The 16,944-nt window shown below is 40.9% G+C and overlaps 1 protein-coding gene across 2 annotated transcripts in view; it reads left to right on the top strand.

Moving 5' to 3' along the window:
- The window catches only part of MIDEAS (mitotic deacetylase associated SANT domain protein), an 80,092-nt gene that overhangs the window by 15,668 nt on the left and 47,480 nt on the right, over nucleotides 1–16,944 (top strand). Inside the window, exon 1 of one of the 2 annotated variants that reach the window (XM_087722052.1) lies at nucleotides 7,396–7,733. The exons of the other annotated variant lie outside the window; for it this stretch is intronic. The gene's annotated coding sequence lies outside the window, so the exon portion shown is untranslated. Of the gene's footprint in view, nucleotides 1–7,395; nucleotides 7,734–16,944 lie in introns of those variants that run through there. 2 annotated transcript variants of the gene reach the window in all.

The raw sequence follows: 16,944 nt of genomic DNA, 5'->3' as shown, positions 1-16,944 counted from the left end.
GATACTTGGTAACTGTCTTATTTATGATGGTTGAGAAGACTTGGGGGTTATGTGATCATTTTTTGTAACTTTCTGACAAGCAAAGTCAATGAGGAAGCCAGCTTCACTTAACAAGCATATTGCTTAACAACTGCAATGATTCACTTAACAACTATGGCAAGAAAGGTTGTAAAATGGGGCAGAACTCACTCAACAAATGTCCCATTTAGCACAATCTTTTTTGTGGCTGTTATTAAGGAAATGTGATGTTTGTAAGGTGAACACTGAGGTCATTAAGTGAACCCATTTTTATTTTTTTTGCTATGGGGTCTTTTTTGCCAGAAAACATATCTTAGGTAAATGGTGGTTTCTGGAGGAAAAAACATCGTAAATTGTAGTCATATGACTGCACGAAGCTTCAAATGGTGTAAATGCAGGTCAGTTGCAGAGTGTCCAAAAAGCAGTCACGTGACTATGGTGGGGTCCTAGACGTCAGAACTTCAAATCCAGGTCATAACTCCCTTTTTTGGTGTGTGTTGTAACTTTGAACAACAATCGCTAAATGACTAGTCATGAGGACTACTTGTACCAATGTAGTAGTTGCAACACATTCCAAAAAGTATGCTAAACAATATAAAATTCTTGCTTCAGAAGGCTGGATAAAATGTATGTCATTAAACTTTGAAAACATCTTTAGAAAGTGTATTTTTTGAAAACCTTGTTATCACATTATACCATGTTTCCCCGAAAATACAACATGTCCTGAAACTAAAGCCTTGCCACATTTTTTGGGGCAAAAATACAAGCCCCCGCCCTGAAAATAAGCCCCCTGGACAACCCCCCCTCTGGCGAGGCAGAGCACCGCTCACCAACCTAGCGGTATCTTGAAGGCACCAAGCTGTGGGAGCTGGGGTGGTGGTGGAAGAAAGGCACTCACGTTGCTTGGCACGTTCGGGATACAACTAGGTTGGGGAGTGGCGTTCTGCTTGGCTGGAGGGGGGAGTTGCCGGGAGGCTGCTCCCTTGTGAGCGGGCTCCCGAAGAGCTGGGCACAGCCTCAGGGGCGAAGCAGCCATGAGCCATATTCACGAGCAGCCACCCGGCAAACCCCCTCTCCAGCTGGGCAGAGCACCATTCACTGACCTAGGGAGTATCCCTAAGGCACCAAGCCATGTGGTGCTCTGCCCGCCCCCAAACTCCCGCGGCTTGGCACATTCGGGATACCCTCTAGGTCAGTGCATGGAGCTCTGCCCGGCTGGAGAGGGGGGTTGCGCAAGCACCTGCTCCACCCCCAGTTCTCATGCCTCCCAGCCTCACCATGCCCTGGGCCAGCTGTCATTGCAGCCGCTGCTGAGCTCCAAGCAAAACTTCTTGTCCGGCTTCCAAACTCTGGAACTTGGCTTCTGATTCTTCCAGCAGCGGCCACTCTAGGAGTGTTTTCTATGGTTATGGGCAGGCTGCCGGACAAAGTCTTCCGGCAGCCTGCCCATAACCATACAGCACATTCCTAGAGCGACCACTGCTGGAAGAATGGCGTCTTAGGGATACTCCCTAGGTCAATGAATAGTGCTCTGCCCGGCAGGAGAGGGGGTTTGCCGGGTGGCTGCTCGTGAGTAGGGTCACCTCATGGCTGCTTCGCCCCTGAGGCTGTGGCCGGCTCTTTGGGAGCCCGCTCGCAAGGGAGCAGCTGCCCGGCAACCCCAAAACAATAATCCCCCCCTCTAATAAGGCCAAGGCCATATTTCGTGGGTCAAAAAAATATAACACCGTGTTGTATTTTCAGGGAAACACGGTGTGTATGTATATGTGTGTGTGTGTGTGTGTGTGTGTGTATGTATGTATGTATGTATGTATGTTTCGACGAGGTAACACTCATCATCTTCAGCCTGGTGCCTTTGACTTTGTGCTTGTGCGAGTGAAGCGTGATCGGAGCTGACGAGTATGACCGCGTCGAAACGTTGACAAGATACTGTCAATCTTACACGGGAAAAGACCCGAATACGCCAAGACCTGCATGCATGCATATATATATATATATATATATATATATATATATATATGTATGTATGCATGTATGTATGTATATGTATATGTATATGTATATGATGTATAAATAAATTTTAAAAAATATTTACATTTTCTTTTAAGAGCTACAATCAAGTAGTGAATAAGGCTTGAGCCAAAGAGAATAGGCCTGGATTTCTCTGTCTTGTTTACTGTTTCATCTCCTTCTTCATTTCTTTACACCTCAAGGAATCCAGCCTTTTAGTTTTCACAGGAATCTTAACTGATCCATTTGCAGAGAACACTTAAATTTAGGCTGAAGGACACACAAAATGAAGCCAATGACAAAAGGTTGCCTGCTTCTGTTTTAGCAGAGGACTTGTACTCTTCTGCAGATTTGAAAATAACAGTTGCAAAACCTTGCAAAAATGCTTCCTGTCTTTGCTCTTCCCCTTCTAGTGACCTCTATAGTAGTAGGATTGCTTTTTGTTATTTTAATGGAAAGTGTTGAAAAAAAAAAGGGGGGGAACAGAATAAAAATGAGTTACATTTCTAATCTGTCATTTCTTTAAAAGATTAAGTTAACTATCTTTCGTCTAAAATGAGTTACTCTTACTGCGAGTAGTCCTTGACTTAAAATCACAATTGAGTCCAAAATTTCCATTGTTAAGTGGATTTTGCCCCATTTTACAATGTTTCTTGCCACAGTTGTTAAGTGAATCACCACAGATGTTTAGTTAGTAACGTGGCTGTTAAGTGAATCTGGCTTTATAGTTGATTTTGCTTGTCAGGTTGCAAAAGGTGATCACATAACTTTGGGACTCAGAGCATTCCAGGGAATGCTTACCTGGATTTTCTAACTAATCTTTTTAAAATTCCAAAGATGATTTTGTGTTAAGGATAGTAACTGCTACATTTCACCCTCAAATATTGTTCAATTATAAAACCCACTCAGATTCCTTTCCTTAAGAGAAGTAATAAAACTTCATGAGGGAGAGTGGTAAGGCATTACTGTAGTAAATTAATTTTTATTTGTTTAAAACCTCCTTATGGCTTCAGTTAATCCTTCTAACTTTCTTGAGGATTTTGAGTGCATGGGCTACCTTCTCACCACTCACTGGAGCAATAAAGAATGAATTTCTTTAGGGAAAACAGTAAATGCCAGGGATTGGTGATATCATTCAAAAGGTAGGTCATACATCTTACCATATAACCACTCATTACACTACAAGTAGTAAAGGAGGAAGATGAGCCCAAAGCTTTGAGGATAACAACAATATTTGAGTTAAGTTCATCAAATAAGCAGAGTTTGCACTTTACTGTATAGAATGTGGAATATTAAGGTGCATTTATATGAAACAAATAATATAACAAAATATCCCATACATTTAGAGAAAAAAGTGTCAACTCATGCTTTATAAAAAGCTGTTGTTCCTTTTTTATTTTTGCATTGAAAAAACTAGCCAAGAGTCCTACTTCTTTAAAAAAAAAACTGCAGTTCTTGTTTCCGTAAAGTTCCAAGTGATTGCTTTGTAAGAATGAAAGGAAGGAAATATTTTTTTTTCTGATGCCGACAGCTGAGATTGTAAATTATAGTAGATCTAGAAATATACAGATGCTTGTGGTTGCCTGTGAATAAATAATTCTTAAATAATTGCTATTTTCACTAAAAGTAAACCAGTTTTCACACTACTTTTCACATTGTTCTAACGTCAGTGGACGAAGTATTATTTCAGTGGGCTTAGATTGCCTCATTCATTTCACTTACTAGGATGGTGTTAGCAGTGGCTTTGATCCAACAAAAGCTTGCTTTCAAATACTAATTCTAGTGTCTAAAAGATTTTCCATGTTTATTTCACTCATACTGTGAACATGTAAGTTTTTGTATACTTTAATAGTATGGAAATCTTTTATACAGTTGTTCATATTTCTTGAATTGCAGATTTTTTGTGTGCCTAAAAACAGCAATACTTGGTTAGGCAGGCTTCAGGAGGATTTCTTACTATCAGTTGCTTTTTTTAGTGTACAGTCTTCTGAAGTTGGAATAACTCAGAACGTCTACATAACTATCGTATGTCATAATTAATTTGGGTTATCCGATCCTGATTCTACTCTATCGCTTAATAATTTCTGAAAGGATCGTCATACAAGAACATTTATAAAGATGAACTTTTTTGCTTATTAAGCTTTTAGGTATTTTCTGTACTCTCAATTGATTTCCAAGTAGGCCATTCCATATCAGCTACTTCTAATTCCCTCAAATTGACCTCAGCTGTTTGCATGACAAGGTACCCCCTCTTTTGGTATAGAGGTAGTCCTCGATTTATGATTATTTTGGTCATTAAGTCTTGCAATCATAACTCAAGGCACAGGATCGGACTATGTCTGTTTTTATGACTATTGTAAAGTGAGTCACTGAGGTCATTAAGTGAACCATGTAGCTGTTTAACAAATACATTCTTCCAAACGAGCATTTTTTAAAACAAATTTGCAATCATCACCACAGAACACTTTAATTGGTTGTAAATGCAAGCCAGTTGCCAAGCACCCAAAATGCAATCATGTGACTGCAGTGAAAGACAGTTGTAACTTTTGAGGGTGGATTGTAAGTAGTTTTGAAGTCTGTTGTAATTTTGAATGGTTGTTAAATGAACAGTCATAAATTGAGGACTACCTGTGATCCCACAGATCCCTAACCACTTAGCTTTGCAGAATGCCTTGAGAACCTGGCTTTTCTAACAAGTGTTGGGAGAGTAAGGTTGGAACTCATTAATGTTTGTGGATATGTGAGATATGTATTGGTTTGGGAGATGTCAGGAATTTTTGTGAAGGTTTTAATTTTTGGTAGTTTTTAATGTTGTTTGTAAGCCACTCAAAATTATGTTCCGTTATTTGCAATAAGAGCAAAACTATACAAGTATTTTGTTATTGAGAGAATCTGTAGTCACTAGGAATCAAAAACAGTTGATGGCACATATTGAATTAGTCCAGGTATTAGCCAATGTACCGGAAACTGATCAATGATTCACCGGTAATAAAAATTATCTAGTGCCCTTCACATTTGTGGAACTACACTCCTTGTTTTCCAGCAGATATGTCATATTAGATAGTGGCTGCCAGGTTGTTTAGTGTTCCCCAATCTGGTGCCTTTCAGATGGGTTGGAATTGCAATTTGGCCTAATACTTAAGGCACCAGGCTAAAAACTGGGAGTTCTAGTTCTGCCTTGGGCATGAAAACTAGCTAGGTAATTTTGAGCCAGTTATTCTCTCAGCCCAACTAACCTCACAAGGTTGCTGTGGGGGAAAATAAAAGGACCAAGAAGCAGTATGCATGTTCACTGCTTCAAGTTACTTCTAAAATAACAAAGGTGGGATAAAAATCAAGTTCAACCGACCTCATAGAGTTGTTGTTGTTGTGGGGAAAAGAGGTGGAAGGTATTTGGATATGTTAACTATCTCGAGTTATTTGTAAAAAATAATAAAGGTGGGATGTAAATAAATGAGAATATCCAGATTTTTCCATTCAAAATACTATAAATTGTGGTCTCAAGGTATCAGGAGGGTATCTGGCTCAGAGATGATAGTCTCAAAATGGTAAATTCAAATTCAGAGTGGCTCTGATTTCTTCTAACTCGCAGTTTATTGGAGTTGCATAATTTGAAATCTCCAATGCTTAATTTATTTGAGAGAGATTTCTTCAGTGCAGGAAGCCATGTGCTTGGCACACATATTCGGTTGTTTTTCCAAGCAGAGGAATGTGGGAAACGCAAATGCAAGATGGTACACAATAGTACTTTCCCCCCAGCTTTTCTGGGCTGGGTTTTCTAGCCAAAACCAGCACTATTTTGTTGTGAAAGTTCCATTTGCTGCAGCGCCGATCTTCTGCTTTTTTCTTTGCACAGTTTGTTCTTTCCTTGCACTGGGCTGCTGCAGAAGCAATCTGGCCGCGACCTGTGCACGATGCAAACAGAAGTTTCAGGATGGGGGAAGAGAGAAAATGCAAGATTGGAGGTACAGGGCCAACCGTATTAACCACTTAGACATGGCAGATATGAATAGCTTTCTTTTATACCTCTCCTAAAAGCACTGAAGCTGTTGCACAAGAACAGTCCATGACTCACAGCCTTATGCTCGAATTTAACACTCCAATTTTTCACGCCAAAATTACGGCCCGTTCCACTCCTTGCATATTTTTGGTCTCCACTCCTCCCTCCGTTTGCATTTTCCTAGGTCGGTACGTCTTTAAAAAAATGTTTTCCCAGAGAAGCCAGTTGATAGAAAAGGTGGCATTTCCGAGAAGGAGCTGGTTCCCTATAAACTGGGTGCGAAATCTCTATCGTTTCCTTTGAGATCGATCAACCGAGCTCTCCCGTTGCATCTGCCTTTGCAACGAAGGCACGCTGCGCGACAAGACGGCCCTGCGCCTCCGCCTCCCCCGCTTTTGGGCGGGTGGGGGGAAACTGGAGCTCCGTCGCACGTGTTTCCTGGCGGGGGGGGGAGAGGGAATGAAACTGCGCCTTGTCAGAATGCAATCCACACGTTTTCAGGCGGCTAACCCGACAGGAGTTTGCTGGCTTCCTGTTCTGTCTTTCTGCACTCTCGCTCTCTGAAACCCCCCTTCCACCACTCCCGCCCGAGTTTTCAACTTTTGATAGTTGCTCTGATTTGTTTCCTTGCCTACGGCATCCTTCCAAGTGCGCACGAGTTCCCGGCAAAGCGTTTATGGGTGGTCCGAGAAGAAATCGGGAGTAAAAGTATCTTCCAGCAGAGAAAGTCAGCGCTCTTCCTGGCAAGGCAGCGTTTCCAGTAACGTGATCAAGCTCTTCCCGCTGACCTTGTTACTCGGTTGGAGATGCGAATGCGCGCCAGAGCCACTGGATCCTCCTGCCAGCCAAAGGAATGGGGCAAGCGCGCTCTCGCAGCTGCACGCGAACTCTAGAGTTACTGGATGCCTATTAAAACGGGGGGGAAAAAACAACTTTCTTCGCCTTATATGGTAACAGGAAATGGGCGTGACTTTGGCCTGCTGTAGGGTGGGGAAGCCTGAACAGCAGGCAGTTGTGCTGATGAAGTAGAAGAGCTGGTTTTACTTCTGTTGCAGATACGAAGTGCGTTTCTCTCTCTCTCTCTCTCTCTCTCTCTCTCTCTCTCTCTCTCTCTCTCCCCCCTCCTTCGGCAGGCGGCTGCTCCAGTTTCCTGACTTAAGAATTGTGCAATCTCTTGCTATCAGAAGGGAAGGGGAGGGAGGGGAGAGGGAAAAGAAAGAAAAAAAGACCCAGCTTCCTCTGCTGTTGCTGCAGTTGTTTGCCGCCTTCGTCGCTACAGTTCTCCACCTCGCTCAATTCCCCCCCCCTTCTGCTCCCCAAGCTGTGATCTCAAATCTGTGACTCAGAGACTTGCAATCCTGACACCGCAAAGTGCGGTTGGCGGAGAAGGCGACTAGCACCGGGGTTCTTTCCACCGCTTGGAGCAGGTACACTGCAGGACTCTGCGCAGGAAGCAAATTGAGCGCGCGGGAGAGAGAGGCGAGCCACTGCAAGTGATACTCGCCGACGCCAGTCTCCCCCCCCCCTTCCCCAAAACTTTCTGGTTTCTTTTCAAGTAGCCTCGAGAGCTCTCTTGGCGTTTGGTTGATTGCCTGGAATTTTTTTCTTCTTCTTTTTGGCCGGGGGGATTAGGACCTACGAGAGGATTAAAGGAAAGAAGACATGGGGGAACTAACCTTTTAATCTGTTTCAGGAAAACACAGAGGTAAGTGGAGCTTTTTGCCTCTCTCTTCCTTACCCCCCCACCAAGAAAAAGCATCTCGCGTGCGGTCGGTGCCTTTGCAGCCCTGACCGATTTTGCAAAGGAGCAGTTGTGGTGGTGGCAGTGGGAAGGCGTCGAGAGCTTGGGCGAACTTTTTGTTGGCTTTCCGGCGTCTCTTCAATCGCCTGCACGAATGCGTGGCGTGGCTGTTGTTTGTGCAGCGAAGCGTTTCGGCCGGGCGATCAGGCAATCGCGGAACGGAGGGCTCTTCCCTTCCGAACCGAGAAATGAGATACGTGCCTGCGGGGTTCTACTTAAAAGGGCGCCTGGCAAGGAGTTGCGGGGGAGAAAAGACCCCTCGCATAGCCTCGGCTTCCGATCGCCGCATACTTCCTGTTGAAGGGCGTTCGCAATTCCAGTCGCTGCTACTTTGCGTGCGCCCCTCACGTTTCATTTTAATTCTGTGGGTTTTTAAAAATCTGATTAAGGCGGATAACAGGAGAAGAAATAGTTAAGATACGTTTCGTGTCTGTAGTAAACCGGGTATAACATTTCCACCTTCAATTCCTCCCCCCTCTTGGGTTTTGTCGGGTATTCCCCCCCCCCTTACCGATTGACACTTTTGCAGAGAATGAGATCCAGTACGCTTCTCCTCAGCCCATCCCCGTGGGACTCTTACTTGTCGATCTGATTTGTGATGCGATAAATTAGAAGACTCCTTATGGTTCCTTGTGGGTCTGCCTCGGGAATGATAGTTGCTTTCCACACGCGAGAAAGGGCTTGTGGAAGGAGGCGCCCCCCCCCTTTTAAGTCTTGAGTGCATAAACTACAGTACATGAATGCTTAGGCCAGATATAGATGTGAGCGCAGATCACATTGTTATCTATCTACCCCCACCCCTTTCTTTTTGCATAAATTTGTGCCCAGAAATGTGAAGGGATGAAAAAGGAATGTGTGTGCAAAGCCCAGGAGGGATGTGTGTAAGAAGCTCAAGTGATTTCTGGAACCCTGATCTCATCTTGCTTTAGAGGCTGAGAGGTTGCAGCAGTGGCAGTAATGTGGAAAGGTATGTGTAATCAAAGTCACAGTGACTTCCCAGGGCGTGTGGTGGAGTTGTAACTGATGACATCATCCAAGCTGTTCTAGTTCCTGTGGAAATCAATGAGAGCTTTGCTATTAAATAGAGGAGAGTAATTGGCCCCTGCACTTGGAGCATGACATCCTAGAAGTACACCTGCCTTTTAGCTTGGAGCTGGGCATCATCAATCTCTTTCCTGGTGACCTGAGAGTCAAGGTGAATTCATAGGCTATTATTGTACAGACATTAACTTCTTCGCCTAAAGAGGGATGTGTTGTGTCACAGGATGTTCCAAGTTTGTTCATGTGGGGCTGTCACTCTCACAGCACCTGAACCGACTGCAGTTCTCTGTATGCATAGCTTATGAGGGTTTATGTTTCTGCTTGTTACTAGTTTCACTTTAATCACTTTGGTAATAAGCCATGAGAGGCAGAGAAATAGAAAAGTTTCTTGTAAGGTTCCCCCCCCCCTTCCATTACTTTGTGGAATTGGTAAATGTGGATGTAATTACTTTAATTCAGTTCAGTTTGGTTGTTGGAATTTTTAAACATGATGTCACACTTACATGGCTTTTTAAGGTTTCTTGAAGCTATGCATTCCTGAATGTGATGGCAGAGAGGCTAGCTAGGTGGCTCACTACCTCCTGTCTTAGAAGTTAGGTTTTTAAGAAATGTTTATTTTGCTAAGTTGAATCAGTTGTCAACTGTCTGAGGGCCTGCTTATATTACTTTAGCACTTACCAAAGTGTGTGGCTCTATTTGATTTTATTTGCTTGTTTATCACATGTACAGAGAGTGCTTCTGTATCAGAAACAAATTCCTCCTGTATTTAAACATTATTTGGCCAAATAAAGATTTCTATTCAATTTATAATTTATAAAAAGTAAATGTTAGTTGGAGCTGGAAATAATCAAGAACAAAATGAGGGCCTCTTGCTAGTGCATTTATTTCTCAAGCATGCACCTGAACTCTGGAGGCCCAAAATGTTCCTGAAGAGGGGAAAAAATGAAAAGTTGGAAGCCAGCTCTTCAGTTTTAAGTGTCCTCCACTGTCCCAAAAGAAAGTAACCCGAGTCGAACACTGGAGAAACACTGTAGGTACTTCTTATGGTGCATCTAGTTTTTTTAAACTACAGAATAGTGTTTCCTGTAGTCTAATGATATGTCATATCTCAGCACCATACAGTATTGTAGTATATCTGCAAGTTGCAGTAGAAATAGAGCTCCATTTCATCCCTTTAACATTTGAGTGCCATATATATTGCTTTAGTGCCATGAAATAAAACATTTTCCATTTGTCTGTTTCCAATTCATTCTTTTCAGATCTGTTAGACTTCAACTCTGAGCAAGATCTATTTAAAGGATTCTAAACATTGAGAGACTGCTGTAACAATTTTTAGGAAGTTTTCAAATTGGTTACAAAATGAATCCTAATGACATTTTGCACAGTTCTTCTAAACAGGTATAAATATGAAGAAAAACTAGTATTATTTTAAGAAATTTTGATGAGTCTAGCACTTTACAGAAATGAGGGTAGAATTGAGTCTTGAAGCTACTAACTGTAACACCATAGTTATTTTAAGCACAACAGTGCTGAAGTACCATGGCTAATTCATTTGGCATATGGCATTGTGAAAAAAAGATAGTAGGAAAGTTTCATTTTAATTTTGCAAAGTATATTGGTTTTAATAGGGGAAAACATTTTAAAACACTGAAAATTTAAAAACAGAAAGGCAGCTACTGTTTTCCTCTGAAATAATCAGAAATGCAAGGTTCAATAACCTATGCATGCAAATCTCTTCCTGGATAAAGTATTATTTTAGCATGCCAAATAGCAGTATAACAGTTGAAGTGTGTGCAGGCACAGACTTGGGAGTAGCTTGCATCATTAATGAGACTTACCTGGAGAACTACGTCTGATTTGTACTAAATAGCTTTGTGAGTCTTGACTTACAAAGTTATAAGAATGATGTTGGGCTAAGACATGGAGAGAGCAATTAATGCTATTAGGTAAAAATAACAGATTTGAATTTTAATGAATCAGCTTCCAACAAAAGAATTCATATCATGGTGTACTCATATCTTAAATACAGAAATCTAATATTTTGATGTTTATGGTGTTGGAAGACTGGATTTCAGGGAAAAATTGTTTCTTGATTGATGGCTTGTTGAATCAGTCTGATAGCATGTGCAGTTCTTGCCAGATGATGGTACTTCGTTGTTGGCACCACACTAATTGGAATGCAGAAGGACAGATTTATACTACTGTGTAGGATAAAATGTTAATTTTGGTTTAATTTCACAGCTTGTTAGCAGTTTACAAAATCTTAATGTGAAAAGGATGAAAGATATAACTAACTAGACAGAATTCGATGCATAACTTGTTTTTAGCCTTATTGTTCATGTGAGTAATGTACATCCAGAACTATGTAACCTATTTCTAATGTTGCTACTACATTGGGTAATTTTGGGTTCATCCCCCCCACTTTTATTTAATAAAAAAGTAATTTGCATTGTTTGAAACATATAGAGCCTGATATAGTTCTTGACTTGCAACCAGAATTGAGCCCAAATTTTCTGTTGTTAAGTGAGACATTTGTTAAGTGAGTTTTGCCCCATTTTACAACATTTGCCAAAGTTAAGTGAATCACTGCAGTTGATAAGTTAGTAACCTGGTTGTTAAGTGAATCAGGCTTCCTCATCGACTTGACTTGTCAAAAGGTTGCAAAAGGGGATCATATGACCCTGGGACACTGCAACGGTCATAAATATGAACCAATTGGTTAACATATGAATTTTGATCACATGATCATGGGGATGTTGAAAAGGAGGTAGCTGTGAAAAATGTCACTTTTTCAGAGCCATTGTAACTTTGGTCACTAAATGAACTGTTGTAAGTCAAGGACTACCTGTAATGATCTTTTGCTTGTATGATGCAAACTTTGGCTATTCATGTACATGTAATTCTCACTTTAATTCCATTAACTATCGCTAAAGAACACATTTGTTAAGTGAAAAATCAAGTGACTACACTCTAGTTATAAAGGGAGTTTGTAAATTTTGACTGCAGTATAGTCATTAAGTGAATCACCTGTAATTGTTACACACAATGTCACATGACTGTGACTTGCAACTTCCTACCAATTTCCCCATTACCTTTACTTGTAAGAAACCAGCTATGACTAACCATCGCAAGTGCACATTGGTTGCCAAGTACTCAAATTGCAATCACATGACTGCAGGAATGTTGTGATGGCAGCAACTTCGAGAATCATCTTAATCCAGCGCCATAGTAATGGCAAATGGTTGCTGAATGAATGTCTGGTAAGGGAGAACTGCCTGTAATAATTGTCCTAATAATAGCTCTGTTACTCTTTGCAGTAAATTTATATGTTGGCTTTAAAAGCAACAACTTTAAAAGGCATAATTTTAAAGAACAGTGGCTTAATTTGATTTGATTTACAACTATTTGTCCTATGCTATCAATAATGTCTTCTAATGGATGTAAGGAAACAATAGGAGTGTGAAATGGAAACAAAACTTCAAAAATGCGGAATGAGGAAATTCTGGAAACTTATATGTTGAAAAAGTATCACAGAGAGTAAGCAAAATTGGTCCATTAATTAAGATGCCTATTTTGTTTAGCATATCAGAACAAAATAAAAGAAGAGTGTTGTGGTATCTTAAAGAGTGTTTATTTACTACAGTCCAATTGGTAATGGAAGAATTTCTTTATTAAGATATCAAAATACCTTTCTGTTTCTGCAATAGCAAAGTAAAACAACATATTGACTCTTGATGGTATATATGCCAATAATAATTGGGGTGGAAACCTATTGTACTATATTGTCTTTGTCTCAGCTGACTAATTTTTTAAAACGCCATAAATGTAGAGTTTTATATTCCCCTAAATCAATTGCTAATAACTGCTTGCATATAAATGAACTAATTAGCCTTAACTAAAAGACAGGAGCATTTCACTATCCCGGCTGGCAATTCTGGGTGTTGTAACTTATTATATCTGAAAGACACCAGATTAGGAAAGAGTAGACTATAGAAGTATATAAAAAGTTTTCTACGAAGACTGAACATGTGTCTGGAGGTTTGATGATTAATAATGAAGTGTGTCATATCTACTCTTTAAATCTAATGATATTACATTTAATGTTCAGTCTTTCAGAATTCAAAATAGGTCAGAAAGTTTCAACTCAATTTCTGAAACTCCAATATCATTGCGCCGTACCAAAATTTAAAAGCAAAATGCCAATTTTCATCAGTTCAATGTTTGCTTAACTCCCATCATGTTGAAACCACTGCAGGCCTCTCCACTTCATGGTGTGACAGTTGGGCTCAAAATTTCAGCTCTGTGCATTCCAGTGACATTTGTAGTCCAATCAGGCTCATCAAAAGTGCAAAAACAAATTTATGGATATGTTTTCAAAAAACCCTTTTCACATTTTGATGCTAGGAGAGGGATATGCTGGTGCTGAATCAGCTTTGCCTTCAAATTCAGATCTAATTTACAGTGCACAAGCTTGAACTTGCCTTGTTTGTTTCTCACCTTTGGCCGAGATAAAGATTTGCATGGCAGTGGAAAGTCCAAGAGGAGCAGAGTACCTTTTAAGTGCAAATATTCCACTGCATTTTGTACAGACTGATTTCATCATGCAAAACCCCAACACACTTTCAGGCCTCTCCGGCTTTCAGAGTTTGGCTTGTTATGCCAGTTATTTCATTTTTGCAAACAGCAGCAGCAGCAAAAGGGCTGTGGGAATATGAATCTGAGGAGAACTTTTGGCGAGCTTCATGTTATTCCAACTGCAGTTCCTGCATGGCTGGCGTATAAACACAGCTTTCTGTTGCTAGCAACTCCCTTCTTGTCAGCTGCAAAAGAGGAGCTGAAAATCACCTAGATAACAACTCTTAATTGTTAGCAACTAACTTGCTTTCAAAAGAAAATAATGTGTACATTTGTGTCAGAATGTGTGTAGGTTACTTCTGGGCCTACTTGCCATATACTGGCAGCTCAAATTACAGACTTTCTCTTAATGCTCAATCAAACATTAGTATATCTCATTTGTTAGAGTGAGTTCTAAAGCAGTAGGCAGCTAGAACAAGTACATGCTATAAACCTATTTTTGCCAAAATTCGCTGCAGTGCTTCCCTTTATTTACAATGCTCCTGACTAAGTGTCTGCAATATATTACTCATATGTAACAGAAAGCCAGATTTATTACCACCAAGCAAGTGTCCTGTTAGGCGCTACTCTGTTACTCCAATTTAGCTCTGCTCTTCACAACAACTGCACAAATCTAGAACTCTGCAATGGTTTGTTTGCTTTTTGCATGTTAACCAGGACCCTGCTTACTTTCCTGAGAAGACAACATTAAAAGTCAGGATTTGTTCTTAGCCTCTGACTGGCTGTTTATCTCCTAGTTGTTAGACTTCCTGATTTTAGTTTGATGTTCCTGAAGATAAGTTAAGCAACTGAGCTGCATGTCTTTGAATGTCTGCTTCATAGCCTTAAGCTAGGTTAGTATTTTAAACCAAATACTTTATATAGAAATCTGTTTGCAGCACAGTTCTCATTTTCCTTATTTACATGCCTCGTTACAATTTTAAGTTATTGAGAATATTGGTACAGTATAGTGCAGGGCTGTCAAACTCAATTTCATTGAGGGCCGCATCAGAGTTGTGTTTAATCGGGAGGGGGGGTGGCCAGCTTGATGTCATTAGTGTCGGGGGTGCGCTTGTCGTGGCCCGAGTGTTCTGCCAGTGAAAACCAGCTCCAAGTTCTGTTTTCGGTTGTGATAGCCTCCTGCAACCCTCTGCCAGTGAAAATGGAACTCGGTGGCCCTCCCGAACTTCATTTTCACTAGCAGAGGCACCACGGGTGGGCCAGTCCCTCGCTGTTTCCAGGGCGGCCCCACAGGCTGGATATAAGCACCCCAAGGGCCGGATCCGGCCTGCGGGCCTTGAGTTTGACACCCCTGGTATAATGTATTCAGTCTTTTTTATTCATGATTATGTGTCTTAACTTCCCCCAAATGTCATTTATTAGTTGTTTGTGTTAAGCACTTTGAGAGTTCTGCTCACTTTTAAGACTGCTGTGGATTTTTCTTCTCAGCTATTGCTCTTAAGATTATCTTCAGCCTCCCTCACTCTTTTTGAATACTTAAAGCAGAACAGTGTCCACCTCGTGGATGAATACTTCTTTCAACAGACAGTAGCAGGGAGCTAAAAGCCATTTAAAAATCCTAAGTGACAATTACTCTACGTTATGAATAAACAGTGATTATAAGAAGAGACTAGAGGAAAAGGAACAATAGGTTTCACTGACCTATCATTTTACAAATACAGAGTCCTTTTGGGTGTGTAGCTTTCCCCAACTTCCTGTCTTCCAACTCCCATAAATCTCCACCAGTATGGGAATTTGAGTCCCACATTTTGAAAGAAATGAGGCTGAGAAAGGCTGGGATTTCTTACAATGCTGAATTACATTTACTGTTATTTTGACCTCTAGTTCTGCCCTTATAGTGGCACAATGGTTAGGGTGCAGTACTGCAGGCTGCCTGCCTGCAATTTGGCATTTCAAATCTCACCATGCTCAAGTTTGACTCAGTCTTCCATCCTTCCGAGGTGAGTAAAATGAGGACCCAAATTGTTGGGGGCAATAGGCTGATGCTGTAAACTGCTTAGAGAGGGCTGTGAAGCACTGTAGAGTGGTATATAAATCTAAATGCTATTGCTATTATATCTTCCCGGTATTGTATGCCAGTTGCTAGAACATTTTGAAGGGTGGAAAAGGAAGACAGCGTTGGTCAGAGTAACTGCAGGGGCTCGCTCTCTTCTTTCAAAAATAGCTGTGGGTTTGAAACAGGTGGGTTCCTGCCAGTTCTAACCTCTTCTGTAGAAGAGGTTCCACAAATCTACAGTGCGGTTTAGAACTGGTTCCAACTCCCTCCCCCCGCCCGTCCGCACATCATCAAGATGAAGAGCGAGAGGAGGAATTCTGGAAGTTGAAGTCCACAAGTCTTAAAGCTGTCAAGTTTGAACACCCCATGGGTTTTTTTTCTCTAAAGGGTTAGGGATGCAAGGGTCTTGTAACTTGACAGCTTTAAGACTTGTGTGCTTCAAATGCCAGAGTTCCTGAGCCAACATTTTGGTTTCTAAGCAAGAGCGTTGTTAAGTGGGTTTCACCACATTTTACAAGTTGGCCACGCCCACCCAGTCACATGGCTGGCAAACCACGCCAGCCCAGTCACATGGCCAGCAAGCCACTCCCACAAAGCAGGCCACACCTACAGAAGAGGTTCTAAAAATTTTTGAAACCCACCACTGGTTTGAACTGTCTTTTATAATAGTAAAATACTATTCTCCCATTTGTCCAGAAATGGATATTGTAATGGTAGGTCACCTTCCTCCAAGATGTTTATTTATTTCTTTTGTAGACTAAATTACACTCTTGTCATTTTGTGGTGTTCTTCTAACCAAGTACTAATGAGAATCCAACTCTGCTTTGTTTTCTATGATGGCCAAGATCTATTGGGTGTGTCCTATGCTGTGTTAAGTCTGCACTGATTCTTCATCCAGATGCTTAATAAATCTTTAAAGTAAGGAGTAACTTGCATTGTGTTAGTCACTAAGTATTTAACTTGAGTTTCAAGTTATCTGTGTTTATATTACCGTTAAGGTTTGGCATCCCTTAAAAGAGCAGTAAATCAGCTGGCTTATCCATAGTGAAGTCTGTTTCTTTCTCCTGTCATGGAGAGCTGAAAAACCAAACTCAACAAAGGCTGCCAGGCATTGTAGATATGCATTGACCATGCCAGTCTTCCCAACAAGTGCCTTATAGATAGATGTTTTGGATTTAAATTCTCCTAATTGCCACTATTATAAGGAATTAATGAAACTTATACAACACATCTGAAGGAGGTAACTCCAAGAAGGGTTGTCTTCATTATATTAGTGCAATCTTTTTTTTAAAATCTAAATTTAAACTAATGGCATTTCTGTTGTTTGCAACATTTCTCAGTTGTCCTTGAAACAAATGGATTCTAGTTCAGTGCACAACAGATATTTTAAAAAACCTATTCACACTATACATCCATTCTTTTTCAAAACTATAAGCTCTCAAG

The sequence above is a fragment of the Thamnophis sirtalis genome, unplaced genomic scaffold (genome assembly GCF_051295495.1).
Source record: "Thamnophis sirtalis isolate CommonGarterSnake01/CBP01778 unplaced genomic scaffold, rThaSir2_p1.2 scaffold_1, whole genome shotgun sequence".
In the NCBI taxonomy this organism is placed as follows: Eukaryota; Metazoa; Chordata; class Lepidosauria; order Squamata; family Natricidae; genus Thamnophis; species Thamnophis sirtalis.
This window is presented reverse-complemented; position numbering and strand designations above follow the sequence as displayed.